The sequence below is a fragment of the Delphinus delphis genome, chromosome 4 (assembly GCF_949987515.2).
Source record: "Delphinus delphis chromosome 4, mDelDel1.2, whole genome shotgun sequence".
Taxonomy (NCBI): Eukaryota; Metazoa; Chordata; class Mammalia; order Artiodactyla; family Delphinidae; genus Delphinus; species Delphinus delphis.
In genome coordinates this window covers 20,401,329-20,417,190 of record NC_082686.1, presented here as the reverse complement: position 1 = coordinate 20,417,190, position 15,862 = coordinate 20,401,329, and the positions used below count along the sequence as shown (strand labels likewise).

Below are 15,862 nucleotides of genomic sequence, written 5' to 3'. Positions count from 1 at the left end.
GTATGCTGAAGTGAAGAACTACTACAAATAAAAGTAAATGTAATAAAAAGAAAGCAAAATATAATAGAAAGATGAATACATATTCAAACAATTTAAGAAAATTGATAAACATATGATAATCAGTATAAGGATAAAAGAGGGAAACTAAAATACATATTAGGAATAAGAAAGGAGTTAAAACAACAGGTAGAGAAGATACTGAATAATATGTGGAGTATTATATATTACTATTATTAGAGTTTTGCAAGCAAATTTGGCAGAAATTTAAATATCCAGATTAAAAATTAATTTTTGTAAAATATAATTGACCAACTCATATGGAAAATGGTAGATAAATTTTTAATAAATTGGGATTTTTATGTTTGGTATAGTCAGATTTTAAATATTGGAAACACAGCATATAATAATTTACCTGTGGAAGAAACTAGGGAAAGGACAAGGGATTAAAGGGCTTTCTCCTAGCAAGGCTTTCAAACTGTATCTGGAAAAATATGCCCTCTATAGGGACATCTCCTGACATTCACTTGGCTAGAACTATGTCACATGACCACTCTAAGAAGTAAGGGAATCTGGGGATGTGAGTACATTTTGCAGGGCATGTTATAGTCTTGAAAAAGAAAACAATAAAAATAATAATAATAAAGGATCTGTTAATATAGAAAAAAGGAAATATAATTGATGCAGACAAATAGTCATATATGCCAATTTGATTGGTCAAACATGCCAATTTGATTGGTCAAACTCAAATACTCTTCCCTCACCCCACACTGAGTTATTTCCCATAATATACTCTGTTTTACATAGTATGTGTTACTACCTGAAATTTCCTTACTTTTTTATTTGCTTATATTTGTGAATCATCTCTTCCCTTCTCCATTGGAAAGTGAGCTTCATGGGAACAGGAATTCTCTGAAGCCTGTTCACTTCTGTGGTCCTCATTCCCAGATCAATATCTGTCATAAAATTGGTACTAAATAATTCTTTTAAAATAAATGATTAGGTAAGCGAAAGAACAAATGCATACATAATTGAAGGAAGAGCTGTCTAATAATTACTATAGTGGATGTGATTGTATTCTTGAATGTTACCTACTAACAAATATCCAATTGTTTCTGTACACAGAAAACTATAAGACACTGATGAAAGAAATTAAAGATGATACAAACAGATGGAGAGATATACCATGTTCTTGGATTGGAAGAATCAACATTGTGAAAATGACTATCCTACCCAAAGCTATCTACAGTTTCAATGCAATGCCTATCAAACTACCAATGGCATTTTTCTCAAAACTAGAACAAAAAACTGCAAAATTTGTATGGAAACACAAAAGACCCAGAATAGTCAAAGTAATTTTGAGAAAGAAAAATGGAGCTGGAGGAATCAGGCTCCCTGACTTCAGACTATACTACAAAGCTACAGTAATCAAGACAGTATGGTACTGGCACAAAAATAGAAATATAGATGAATGGGACAGGATAGAAAGCCCAGAGATAAACCCACACACATATGGTCACCTTATCTTTGATAAAGGAAGCAAGAATATACAATGGATAAAAAACAGCCTTTTCAATAAGTGGTGCTGGGAAAATTTGACAGCTACATGTAAAAGAATGAAATTAGAACACTCTCTAACCCCCTACACACACACACAAAAAAAAAAAAAAACTCAAAATGGATTAAAGACCTAAATGTAAGGACAGATATTAAAAAAAACTCTTAGAGGAACACATAGACAGAACACTCTATGACATAAATCACAGCAAGATCCTTTTTGACCCACCTCCTAGAGAAATGGAATTAAAACAAAAATAAACAAATGGGATCTAATGAAACTTAAAAGCTTTTGCACAGCAGAGGAAACCATAAACAAGGTGAAAAGACAACCCTCAGAATGGGAGAAAATATTTGCAAATGAAGCAACTGACAAAGGATTAATCTCCAAAATATACAAGCAGCTCATCCAGCTCAATATCAAAAAAAAAAAAAAAAAACCTCAATCCAAAAATGGGCAGAAGGCCTAAATAGACATTTCTCCAAAGAAATACAGATTGCCAACAAACACACAAAAGGATGCTCAACATCACTAATCATTAGAAAAATGCCAATAAAAACTGCAATGAGGTATTACCTCACACCAGTCAGAATGGCCATCATCAAAATTCTACAAACAATAGATGCTAGAAAGGTTGTGGGGAAAAGGGAACCCTCTTGCACTGTTGGTGGGAATGTAAATTGATATATCCACTATGGAAAACAGTATGGAGGTTCCTTAAAAAACTAAAAATTGAACTACCATATGAGCCAGCAATCCCACTACTGGGCATATACCCCTAGAAAACCATAATTCAAAAAGAGGCATGTACCACAATGTTCCTTGCAGCACTATTTACAATAGCCAGGACATGGAAGTAACCTAAGTGTCCATCGACAGATGAATGGGTAAAGAAGATGTGGCACTTATATACAATGGAATATTACTCAGCCATAAAAAGAAACAAAATTGAACTATTTGTAGTGAGGTGGATGGACCTATAGTCTGTCATACAGAGTGAAGTAAATCATAAATATATGTATATATATATATATATATATATATATATATATATATATCTCATATGCTAACACGTATATATGGAATCTAAAAAAGAAAAAAAAATGGTTCTGATGAAACTAGGGAAAAGACAGGAATAAAGATGCAGATGTAGAGAATGGAGTTGAGGACATGGAGAGGGGGAATGATAAACTGGGACAAAGTGAGAGAGTGGCATGGACATATACACACACACTACCAAATGTAAAATAGATAGCTAATTGGAAGCAGCTGCATTGCAGAGGCAGATCAGCTCAGTGCTTTGTGACCATCCAGAGGGGTGGGATACGGAGGGTGGGAGAAAGACACAAGAGGGAGGGGATATGGGGATATATGTATGCATATAGCTGATTCACTTTGTTATACAGCAGAAACTAACACAACATTGTAAAGCAATTATACTCCAATAAAGATTTAAAAAAAAAAAAACAGGAAAAAAAGAAGAAAAGAAAAAAAAAAGAATCATTGACATTACATTGGGCCAGGAAAACCCTCCCACCCCATTTTAAGGTCAGTTGATTTGCGATGTTAATTCCCTTTTTACTGCATAATCTCATGTATTCTCAGCTTCCAGGGGTTAGGAGAAGAACATTTTTGGGAAGACTACTATTATGCCTACCACAAAATGTAGACAGAGAAACTGTAGAAGAAAAGGGAAAAGTATCCTGCTTTTTTAACAAGTGGCTCACATTTTTATTTTGCACAGGGCACCACAAATTATCTACCCAATGTCAGAAAGGATCTAAGTAGATCTACACTCATTCCCTCCTTTGTGGTCCACATCTAGTTCACAGAAACACTCATGCATCCCTTGCCCCCATAAATCCTGGCAGCATCCTCTTTCCTGCTCCATGGATACCTTGTCTTTCTCAGGCATGAGTCACACATTAGACTTCATCTCACTCAACTCAGGACCTCTGCCTTCTCCCATGGAAATCTCTACAGGGAGAATTAGCCCATAATTCACTGTTATCCACTTTGTTATCTTTTATATGTTTTTGAAGTATTCATTTCCTGTGGTTGCTGTAACAAATTACCAAACAGTAGGTGGACTAAAACAACAGAAATTTGTTCTCTCAAAGTTCTGGAGTCCAGAAGTCTGAATCCATATCATTGGGCTGAAATCAGGGCGTCAGCTGGGCTATGTTCCATACGGAGTCTCTAGGGGCAAATCCATTCTTTGAGTCTTCCCGCTTCTGGTGGCTGATGGCATTTTTCACTTATAACCACATCACTCCAATTTTCAAGGTCAACATCTTTAAATCTCTCCCTGCTCCATTTTCACATGGCCTTTTCCTCTGTTAAATCTACCTTTGCCTCTTTCTTATAAGGATACATGTGATAGCGATAAGGAGCCACATAGATAATCTAAGATAATTTCCCCATCTCAAGGTCTATGACTTAATCTCCTCTATAAAGACTTTATCACATTAGATTGCATTCATAGATTGCAAATATTAAAACATGAATTTGTGGGGAGGGACAATTTCCAATCTATCACAGTTGATTGGACTGAAGGGTTCAAGAATGGTGATCCAGGTTTCTCTAAATTGCTTCTGCAGTTTGTACCTAAGGGGAAGTCTATTTCTTCCTCACTCTGGCAGCTGTTATCTGTCTAGCAGAACCTAATTTAAAACAGATGCTGCAAGAATTCCATTTAAACATCTTGCAAAAAATTAAATTCAACAAATAGGAGAGGTGGACATTTTTAAACTAATCGATCATTATCACTCAGATATAAATGTGAAATGTTCTGAAAATAACCTGGATAATTATTTGAGGACATAGTCTCAAAAAGATAATTTTACTAATGAATAACTTCATTAACTAGAAAGATCAATGTCAAGCTCAAGGTAGAAAAAGTGTATATGAATATTTAATGTGTTCAAAAATTCAAATGACATAGCTTTATGACTTTGGGAAGTTTCTTGTCTTATCTAAACTCAGTTGTTTTCATCTGGAAATTAGATATATTAAATATTTTCACAATGATAGTGTGATGGTGCTAAATGAGGTAACATGTAGAAGCACTTTGGGAAATTCTAAATATTGCATAAATGTGAGCGATTTGAATTGTCATCCAATGGGCTACATATAAGGATATTTCTAGGGATTTCATTCTGCCATATACTGGTGGTTTATGACTTCAAGGTATTTATGGGTCTAGTTGTAGAGAGATTGACATAGAGAACTAACCATAATATCATTGGAGAATAGAGAAGGGAAATTTCTTAGTTACCTGGGACTGCTACAACACAGTTCCATATATTGGGTGGCTTAAATAAAAGACGCTTATTTCTCATAGTTCTGGAAGCTGGGAAGTCGAAGATCCAGGTCCCAGTAGCTTAGATGTCTGGTGAGAGCTCTCTCCTTAGCTTGTAGATGACTGCCTTCTTGTTATACGCTCACATGATAGAGACAGAGAGGGTTTTGATTTCTTCCTCATCTTATATGGGAATTAATCCTATCATGGGGACTCCATTCTCATGACCTCATGTAAACCTAGTTACCTCCTAAGGGTCTCACCTCCAGAAACGATCACATTGGGGATTAAACATGTGAATTTGTGGGAGAGGGGTGGGGGACAAATATTTATCCCATAGCAGGAACTATCCACGTATGTGCCAATACTTAGAGAAAATCTGATCATACTTGAATGATTAATTCTATCATTTTTATTTTTTTTTGCCAACATTCTTTTTTTTTTTTCTTTGTGGACACCTGGAACAGCAGGCTGGGGAAGTCAGAGTGGAAGATAAGGAAACTGGTGGCCCAGAAGCGCTGGCAAACAGACAACATTAAGATTTGCCACGTGCACCAGCCCCGACCCCACTGAGAAGGGGCGCACGCTTCCTGAGACACTTCTTTGCAAGCATTCTTATAAGAGTTTGCTTCAAAACATGGAGAAATCAGGAAACATTTTCTTGCCTCTGTTCATATTTCAGAGATTTAATATTGAATTTAAGGTTCCTTCCTTTGATTGGCCTCAATCTATCTAAATTCAATCCATATCTATATACCTAAGGTTGTGTGTATGTGTGTGGCAATTTTCCCCAAATTATCAAAAATTGTGTGGCACTCTTTTCCTAATACATAACACAGTACAGAATCACTGTGGTGTTTCTAGGGGTTAAGCAATACGTTGGGGCCTGGGTAGTAATTCAGTTGGTTAGTTTGACAGTTTGAGATAACCGCACTGTACATGTCACTCATTCTATCACTGTATTGTTATTGTCAGTACCTTGGCATCTTGACATTTCTTTTCCAAGCTATGCCACTTTTAGTTTTATTTTTCTGATTCCTTAAAAGGTAATGAAATTGTATTAGTTATGCATGAAAAATATAACCTTTAATTTTTGAATCTATGTAGGAAAACATAATTTATATTCTTCAGCTTAGAAGTATTTATAAAACACCATAGAAAAATAAAATGAGCCTAGTAATGATTTAATATATGGCACTTAGATCAAAAATAAAAGGTATTCACTGTACCATTATTCTTCTAAACAGTTTTTTAATACACAATTGTTAGGTATATCATTTTCTTTAATATTTAAAATTGCATGGGTTTTACCTCTACACTTTTGTGAGAAGCAATTGTGTATCGGTTCTTTTGAGACTCTGTAGGAAGTTATTTCAAGTTAATTCACTAGGAAAGTACTGAACCAGCAAATCAGCATTACTAGAAATGGCTCCCCATCATCTGTACTGTAACAGGATGCTAATAAGTGTTGGCTTCCTTCCCTGGTAGTGAACCCAACTCCATTTTACCAACCTGCCTGGAGTTCTTCCTTCTGTTTTCTACTTTTATCTACCATATTCTATAATGTATTTTATTTCATCGTACTTACTAGCTATGGCTTCCATGACGATTTCTATCAGGAAGGCAGTAGAGCTTGAGAACATAAGTTTTGGCAGTTTAAACATTGGTTCAAATTTTAGCTCCATCACTTATTGGTTTGCAACCTTGTTCAGCTGAACTGAATTTCAATTCCTTCATCTGTAAAATGGGAATAACAAGAATTTACTCATAGGGGTGTATAGGAATTAAAAGAGAAAGATGAAAAGCATGTGACCCACCAGCTGCCACATGGTAAAAACCTTATGCAATACCTGTTGTCTTCATTGTTGCTCTTATTATGACTACCATAAAATTAATGGTTATGAATTATATAGAAATACAGAAACTACATTTAGTTGTGCAAATGTTCCGTTTGAAACTGGAAGCTAATATACAGAAAAAATTTTCTCCAACTCTGACAATTAAAAAGATAAAAATAGGGTTTCTCTGGTGGCGCAGTGGTTGAGAGTCCGTCCGCCAATGCTGCCGATGCAGGGGACGCGGGCTCGTGCCCCGGTCCGGGAAGATCCCACATGCCGCGGAGTGGCTGGGCCCGTGAGCCATGGCCACTGAGCCTGCGCGTCCAGAGCCTGTGCTCTACAACGGGAGAGGCCACAACAGTGAGAGGCCCGCGTACCGAAAAAACATAAATAAATAAAAATAAAAATAAACAGAAAAAAAAAGTTATATCTGTAAATTAAATTATTTTCAAAAGCAGAATCTATGTATATTTATATCAATGGAATTAATTAATAGGAAATATGAACAAGCTTCTGAGTTAAGAACATCTTTAAAATATTTTGCTTAAGGAAAATGATACTTTGTAAAAGTGCAAAGTCTATTCAATATAGTCTATAGTCCAGACTGTCCCATGCTGTGATTATATCATAATGAGTGGGCAAACAAAAGTAGTAGAATAATTATAAGTTTTCAGGATGTAAGTTTCTTTTCATCCCTGGAATATCTTTTGTATAAAAAATTAATTGTAATGTTGCTCAACTGAGTATGTCTGTCCTTTCATTTAGGACACTCACAAATCACAATGTACTAGACCTGACCCCCTGGGTAAAATGAATTTGACCAAAATATTTCAATCTCAAGAATATGGGCTATATTGAAAATCACTTTATCACTTTAAGAATTTGGACTGCACTACCTTTGAAACAAGTATTGCATCTTGCTCATGGGAAAGGTATCATCATGGTAAATACTTAATTAGATAAAGATATTATTGGATTTTTTCATCAGTGTAAGAATAAAAGTATTCAGTTTGAGTTCTCAAGGCTTTGATTACAGTCTATGGTTGTAAATCCAGTCTTGTTCATCAGAAATATCAGTTATTAAAATATACATTTTAGTTAAATGGGTATTTGAGTTTTTAAGAGAGAATCTATCTCAAACTCAAATAAGGACATTTAATAATTTTACAGAAAAGGCAATAAAAACAAATTCTTCCCAACAAAGGCTTATTCATGTATATAAATACTTTTTAAAAAATGTTTTCATGGAATATGCTTTAGAAACTTCAACATTTTAGTTGACCTATAATCCTTTAAGAATATTACAAAGTGGCTATAAACCTATAAACCAAGGAGAAGTTTTAAATTAATTTAATCTATAGAGTGAATATTAAGACATTTTAGGTCTTAATCCATCAGATAGTATTTTCATTATGGTCAATAATTCAGAATTTATTGCGGTAGTACAAGTACTCAGAGGAGAAGGTAATCCAAAAATTAGTTTTATTTTTGTTTTGTATCCCCATATTTATATTGAACATGCTTGAATTTTTTTTAGGGTTTATAGTAGCTCAAATTAAATAGGCAATTTTTTAAGGCTTAAGTTAGAACACTAGAAAACTATTTAGATTCTATTCTTCTTGCTCCCTGCCTCAACTGAGTAATTAAAAACATCACTTTGCAAATGGATGCAGAGTACATGTCAGAGTTAATCTGAAAATTCACTCTCTACATAAATTAGGAATGGTGCATCCTAATTTCTCTGCAAACGTGTATCATATGTGTTAACAGTGGTGGGGATGAGGGAAGAATAAAGATTTTATAAACACATCAAAATTGTAGTTTGCTAGATGATTTCTGTGTGATTGAAATCTTCTATAAGCAAGGGAATATGTAGAAAAGTACAATTCCTGTTATTTTGGAAGCCAACATTAGTAGTTTATAGTGAAAAGATTTCTAATGCTTCTGAGTTTTATATTGTCATCAAAATTCTTATCATATAGAAAATGCTGGAGACAATGTCCAGAAGATTAACAAAGATATTAAAGACTTCCCTAAAATTAACTGATTTGAAAGGGATTAATATCCACAGAGGAGAAAGTCCATTATCTCTTATTTAAATTCTGTTTATTGGGACTAAAATTATTGGTATGTTGCCATACGGTTCCTTAAAATCAATCGTACCTACTATCAATTATTTGCCAAATTTCACTGTCTAAACATATGAAAAATATGGTTACACAGTGTTGGAAATGCCAAAACAAATTTGAGTTACAGCCCTAAGGGCCCAGAAAGCCAATTTTGAATATTGTCTTACATTAAATTAGGTTCTGCTCACTACGATTTAAATTTTTAATTTCTCTCCCCAATAGCCTAAACCTACTAGTTTGCCAAACATTCTTTGGTTTTTGTTTATAGACAATTTATCTTAGATTTTTGTTAATTTGAATCATACTCCTGTTTAAATATAATGCCTAAAGTGAGCAAAAGACCAAACTCGTTTTATTTTACATTTTAATATTTTGTTTATGGCATGATTTTTTTTTTAAATTTTTATTTTATATTGGAATAGTGTTGATTTATAATGTTGTATTAGTTTCAGGTGTACAGGAAAGTGTTTCAGTTATACATATACATATATCCATTCTTTTTCAGATTCTTTTCCCATATAGTTTATTACAGGTGGCCACAGCTGGAGCCTAGGTCCTCTATGTGGAAACTGTGGTGTGGGTCTTTACAAGATGGTCAGTGAATTCCTGATAGGGAGGCTTAGTGAACACAGTCTCTTTCCAGAGGATGGGATGAGATAGTTGTAGGTCTTGGAGATGTCGTGGAAGGTGGATTTGGTGAAGTTATCCATGGTGGTACTGCAGCCCCTGGCTGAGATGTAGCAGTCATTGATACTAGCCATCAACTGCAATTTCTTGGGCACAGGGGCTGAGACTATTCCAGTTCCTCTGTGGGTGGGGAAGAGGTATACCAGCACAGAGCCACAGCAGTGGGTTACTTTGCAAGGGTCGGTGCAGGGCTTGCCAATCTCGTCCCCCCACTATCTTGTTGCACAGAGAGTATGGCGACCTTGGCTGGAATAATGGCCCCATAAATTGCAATGGCTCCCTCTTTGGAGCACTTAACACCCAGAATAACATGTTGTTGTAATTCCCAATGGTGATAAATGCCTTGAACCTGGTCTGCTGGCCAGTGTAGATCTGCTTTTGCACAGGTATACTCTTCAGAATCTCCTCCTTCAGGAACACTTTCAGGAAAAACTCAGTGATCTCAGATTCCTTGATGGGCAGGGAGAGGTGATAGATATCCTCCAGGGACTAAATAAAAGATACCTGTGTAGATTTCATGGAAGGAGTAAATTTTTGAGCAGGAAAGAAAATTAATTCTATTCTTCCATTTATAAAAGTAGGATTTCTGAGCCGTATGTGTAGATACTTCTATTTGTTGAAGTGCCTTACAAGAGTAGCCCAGTGTTAGGGCTTCCCTGGTGGCACAGTGGTTGAGAGTCCGCCTGCCGATGCAAAGGGCATCGTTCGTGCCCCGGTCCGGGAAGATCCCACATGCCGCGGAGCGGCTGGGTCCGTGAGCCATGGCCGCTGAGCCTGAGTGTTCGGAGCCTGTGCTCCACAACGGGAGAGGCCACAACAGTGAGAGGCCCGCGTACCGCAAAAAAAAAAAAAAAAAAAAAAATAGTAGCCCAGTGTTAAAACATTGGGAATGTCAAACAGGTAATTAGAATCTTGTCACAGTAGCTGAACGTTCATACTGTTCTGAGCACAGGGGCAGAGAAAGCTTCAAATTTTATATTAATATGTTAGATCATAGAGTCTGTACGATCTCCGTACGATCTCCAACATTTATTTATTTAAATTTAACCCTTTTGACAAGCATATACACGTGCACACATCCATACATCACTTCAATAAAAACATATTGGCAAATGAGAAATGAGGAACTGAATAAGAAAATAAATTACTTATTTCAATAAATACAAGAAGGAATATTTAGAAGTGAAGAATCAAGTGTATGGGTCATTGGATAAGAAGGGGTTCAGATGAGATTCATGCTTGAGTTTGAATGAGTGGGAAATAGTGATATATCTATTAGAATTATTGGACCAAGGACATGAAAACGTATCTTCAGACTAGTTATGATAAAGATATATTACTTCTTAGGCTCTCACCAGTCATTCCAAAGATCATATGTAACGAGAGGTACAACCATTGGCCTATGTTCATTCTGAATAAAATGATGGTATTTCTATTCAGCCAGTGAAGCGCTAGAGGGCCATTTTTGGATTAGGCAGAATATTGAGAGGAAGACAAAGGAATATACTTCATTTTATTAAAGTAACAAAATGTGATGAAGGCTGAGAAATCTTGAACCAAGATGTCCTTTTGCACCAGATGTTCCTGAATACAGAATTCTTTGCAGTAGAGTATTTCAGTAAATATAGAAGCAAAATACCTACTTTTCTCATACAAGATTCTTGTTCCAGAAAAGAGATCTGAACTAGAAAGATATTGATCATTTGGTCATCAGCAAATAATACGTTTTTCTATAAATTATCACCAGCTCAAACCTAGCCATAATTAATTATGATTCTATCTGGAGGACGTCAGAATTTGACTAGACTGTGTCATTGCATATAGCTTTGTATGTAACCATGTTACACTGTCACAACTAAGAAACCAACAGTGATACATTTTTATAAACTAAACTTTTCAATGTGCTTAGATTTCACCAGTTTTTCCATTAATTTCCCTTTTCTGTTCCAGAATTCTATTGAGGACACCACATTGCATTTATTCATCATGTCTCCTTAGCTTCCTCTGGTCTATGATGATTTCATAGGTTTTCTTCTTTTGATGACCTTGGTGGTTTTGAGTTCTGTTCAGGTATGTTGTCCTTCACTGTATTTGTCTGATGTTTTTCTCGTTATTAGACAGGAGTTAGGGGGTTTGGGGAAAGAATAGAGATGAAGTATCCTTTTCATTACCTCGATCAGTAGATATGTGTCAACAACACAACACTATCAGTGCTGTCAAACTAGATCACTTGGTTAAGGTAGTGTTTGTCAGGTTTCTCCATGGTAAAGTTATTATTTCTTTTTTCCTTTTGATATTCTCTTTTGTGGCACCAAGCTATTAATTTCCCCCCACATTCAGGGTGGAAGATTAAGTTCTGCCTCCGGGAGGTGAATTGTTTTTCTTTCTCTGTTTCTCTCTGTCCCTCTGTCTCTTTTTAGATTAGATATAGATAGATAGATACTGATATAGATAAAATTATGTATATACATATATATGTTCATTTTCTACGGTTGCCCTAACAAAGTACCACAGACTGGGTGGCTTAAACAACAGAAATGTATTTTCTCACAGTTCTGGAGGCTGGAATTCCAAGGTCAAGGTGCTGGTGCTGGCAGGGTTGGTTTCCCCTGAGACTGTCTCTCGCCTTGGCCTGCAGATAGACACCTTCTTGCTGCCTCTTTACATGGTTGTTCCTCTGTGTCCCTGATATCTCTCTCTGTGTATCTTAATCTCACTCTTTTTTTTTTAATAAAGTCATATTGAATTAAGAGCCACCTTAAAGGTCTCATTTTAATTTAATGAAATGTATTTGAATATCCCACCCCAAAATATGCATCCTTAGCATATGAATTATGTGGAGATAAAATCATTTGAGCACCGGCAGACACAGCAAAAGTTATTTACCTCTCCCCAACTACTTAAAAATAAATTATAAATGTCTCCTTTTTAAAATAAATTTACATTTATAAGGAAAATTTCTATTTGTAAAGATATCTCTATACCAGGAAAACGGGCTAGTCCAGGGACACCTCATGTCATCTAAGAGACTCTAATCTAAATTTCAAGACAACCTTTATTTACCATAGATTTCCTTCCCTCACCCTCCCATAATTTGCCTTCTCAACCCAAAAGCCCCAAATTCCATTTCCCCTTGTTTACACTAAAATATTATATAAGCTGGCTGCCTCCTTGAGTTATGTTTTACTTTGCATACTCCCATGAGAATCTGTATAGATAACATTGTTTTTCTTTTGTTAATCTTTTATCAGTTTGATTTGCTAGCCACAGACATTGGTTTTAAGAGGAGAGAGGAAGAGATTTTTTTTTTCCTCCCCTACATTAATCACCACTTTAAGGCCTTATTTCTAAATACAGTCACATTCTGAGATGCTGAAAGCTAGGATTTCAACATATAAATTATGGAGAGACACAATTCAGACCATAACACTATCTCTCTATCATGTAGAATTCTTCTGTAAGGAAAATATTTCCCTTCTCTATTTATTCAATCATTTTTTTACACCATTATGGATTCAATAAGTAACTTACACCTTAAGTTATAATCCAGTACTACATTATTTATTTGTTGCTCAATCTTTTTAAGCTTGGGAACTCTTTCAGACTGTCTCCAGTAACTCTTTGAATGTCTTCATCCTTTAAAATTTTTTTGAGCACTTCCTTATTTTGAGGTACTACATGAGGCTCTAAACACATCTTGTATTTCCCTTGCTCCAGCCCTAGAATTAGCCATTTCTCCTAGGAGTTGTAGTTTCTTTCAGAGGAGAATATCACTTCTTATCATTCAGATCACACCTTCTTCTCCAGGAGACCTTCCAGGAGTAACTGAAGTTCCCTGCTTCTGGACCCCCAGCATTTCCATTATAGTCCCTGCTGCTATTTTTCTTAATAATCAAAAGTAATTTAAAACCACCTTGTTGGTGGTTGTCTATTTATTAGTTTATTGTCTGTGTTCCTCTAAGGAATAAACTGCATGAGAACAGAAACATTGTTTTGATCTCCAATCAAGCTACAGTGCTCACAAGAGGACCTGTCTCATAATTAACACTCGAAAAATATTTTCATGAGAAGGAATTAATAATTTATTTAGAAGTTACCTCAGGTTAAAGCTGGTGGCATTTATTCTATCATACTTTCAAATTATTCCATAGATCAAGATAGGCTAGGTCAAGCTGCAATAACTAGCGTTAGGATTTTAATGACTTAACGAAAGCTTTTTTGTTTGTTTGTTTGATGTAAGCTGTTTCAGTCATATAACTCCTTCATATCAACTTGTGCTCCACAATTATCAAGTATGGAGAAAAATAAGGTATATCAGTGATACTCATATTTCATTGACAAAGCAAATCACATAATTCCAAAGGAGCATGAAAGGCTAAGCTGTCTGGAGAAAAGGAAACATGATTATTAACATCTAATACTAATGAACATAAATTTGACAGTTTGTTTAATATTTGTGATTTCTTGGGGAAAGAAATGATCTTTTTTTTTTTCTTTTTTTAATTTGTCCAATTGACCTTACATATAATAATCATTCAACTATCTCCCTTTTTTCTTTTTTTTTTTTAAATTAACTTTAATTCTTATCATCTTCTCCCAGGTTTTTTTTTTTTTTTGCGGTATGTGGGCCTCTCACTGTTGTGGGCTCTCCCGTTGCAGAGCACAGGCTCTGGACGCGCCGGCTCAGCGGCCATGGCTCACAGGCCCAGCCGCTCCGCGCCATGTGGGATCCTCCCGGACCGGGGCACAAACCCGTGTCCCCTGCATCGGCAGGCGGACTCTCAACCACTGCGCCACCAGGGAAGCCCATTCTCCCAGGTTTTGAAGCTGGTGTTTGCAACTAAAGGTAGAATTATGAAAGCCTTCAAATAATGTCCTTAAAGACATATAGGATATATGAGTGGATTTGCTTAATCCACAGCAAAAATCATGGTTCTCAATAATATAATAAAAGTTAAGATAGTGAAGGAAACTTCTCATGGCTCAGTGAATAATATGATGGAATGATAAAAGAACTACATGGTCAGTTTCCTGGTCATTAACATGTTTTTAGTGTTAGGATGTCGAAAGATATTATGTCAAGGAAAGGAAGGCTTTGTGATTTAAAAAAGGTAGGAAAATTCAAGTTTAAACAAAGTAAATTAAAAATTAACATATTTACTAACTGTTGGACTTCTTAAAATTCCCATTATGCTAAATGTGTCCTATGAATTCTCTGAAAGATATTTAATATATGGTATCTGCTAAAGTATTTGAAGGCACGTATAGTTTTGGTCAAAAAAAAAAAAAAGGGGGCCAAAAACAAAGGTTTGTAGTACAGGAAGTATATTTGGAATGTCATCACAAAAAACAGGATTGAGGGACAGGGAATAAGAGAAAAACATTACAAGTATTGATCTTGGCTGACCTTGGCCTGCAGCAGCTTGAGGCAGGTTTTCAGTTCCCAGCCAGAGACTGAAGTCAGGCCAAGGCAGTGAGAGTGCTAAATCCTAGCTACTAGACCACCAGGAACCAGTGGCCACTGACGAGGCCCTGGCCCATCAGCTGTGTAGAAATGAAATTCCACATAGAGATGGGAAATAAGTGAAACAAGTAAAGTGTTTATTAGAAGGAGAAAGGGTACCTGTGGATAGACACATGGATGGACTCAGAGAGAGAGGGTCGTGCCCTCACGGTACTTTGAATCATTTATATGGGCCATTTCTTCAGGGTTTCCTTTGGCCAATCATCTTGCTTTGCCTGGTTCTGAGTCTGTATTTGGTTTGTCTCAGGGTCCTCTCATGTATGCATGTGCATCTCTTAGTCAAGATGGATTCCAACAAACGGGCCTATGGATAGTTGACGTCACTTACTATGGAGTGGCACCCCTTCCCTTTTTGAGCTCCAAGGAGCCTTTCTGTGCATGTGTAGTCGGAAAGCTCTCCTTGACCTCGAGAATGAAAAATGTGTGGTCTCTTATCTGGGCAGGGCTTAGCTCCTCCTCCTCTTCATCTTGGAGTTTCTGTCCACAGGGGACAAACTGCAGCTGTTCAGCCTGGGACCCATCTATCTCCTACCTCAAGATGAGTTACTGCATTGGTCACTGCAAAGGTTGACTAGCGTTAGATCTTACTTGTGACCTCTTGAAGAGCCTTATGGAATGCCTCTTAGAACTGGTTACCTGCAGCATTGAAGGGGGAAGATTTATCCACCCAACATCTATTCCTAAGAGGTCAATGATGGATCCATGAGGGTTAATTACTTTCATGTCTGGGTTCACATGTTTGAATGTTAGGTTGGTTTCTAACAAGGATGTCGATGTCAATTTCTTAGGTTAGAAAAGTCTCTTGGGATGGAGGAGATTGGTTCAAGA

General features: G+C 36.2%; 1 pseudogene; it reads right to left on the bottom strand.

Annotated features, from left to right (window-relative positions):
• Nucleotides 1-9,324: 9,324 nt before the first annotated feature.
• The window catches only part of LOC132424349 (small ribosomal subunit protein uS5 pseudogene), a 38,518-nt pseudogene continuing 31,980 nt past the window's right edge, over nucleotides 9,325-15,862 (bottom strand).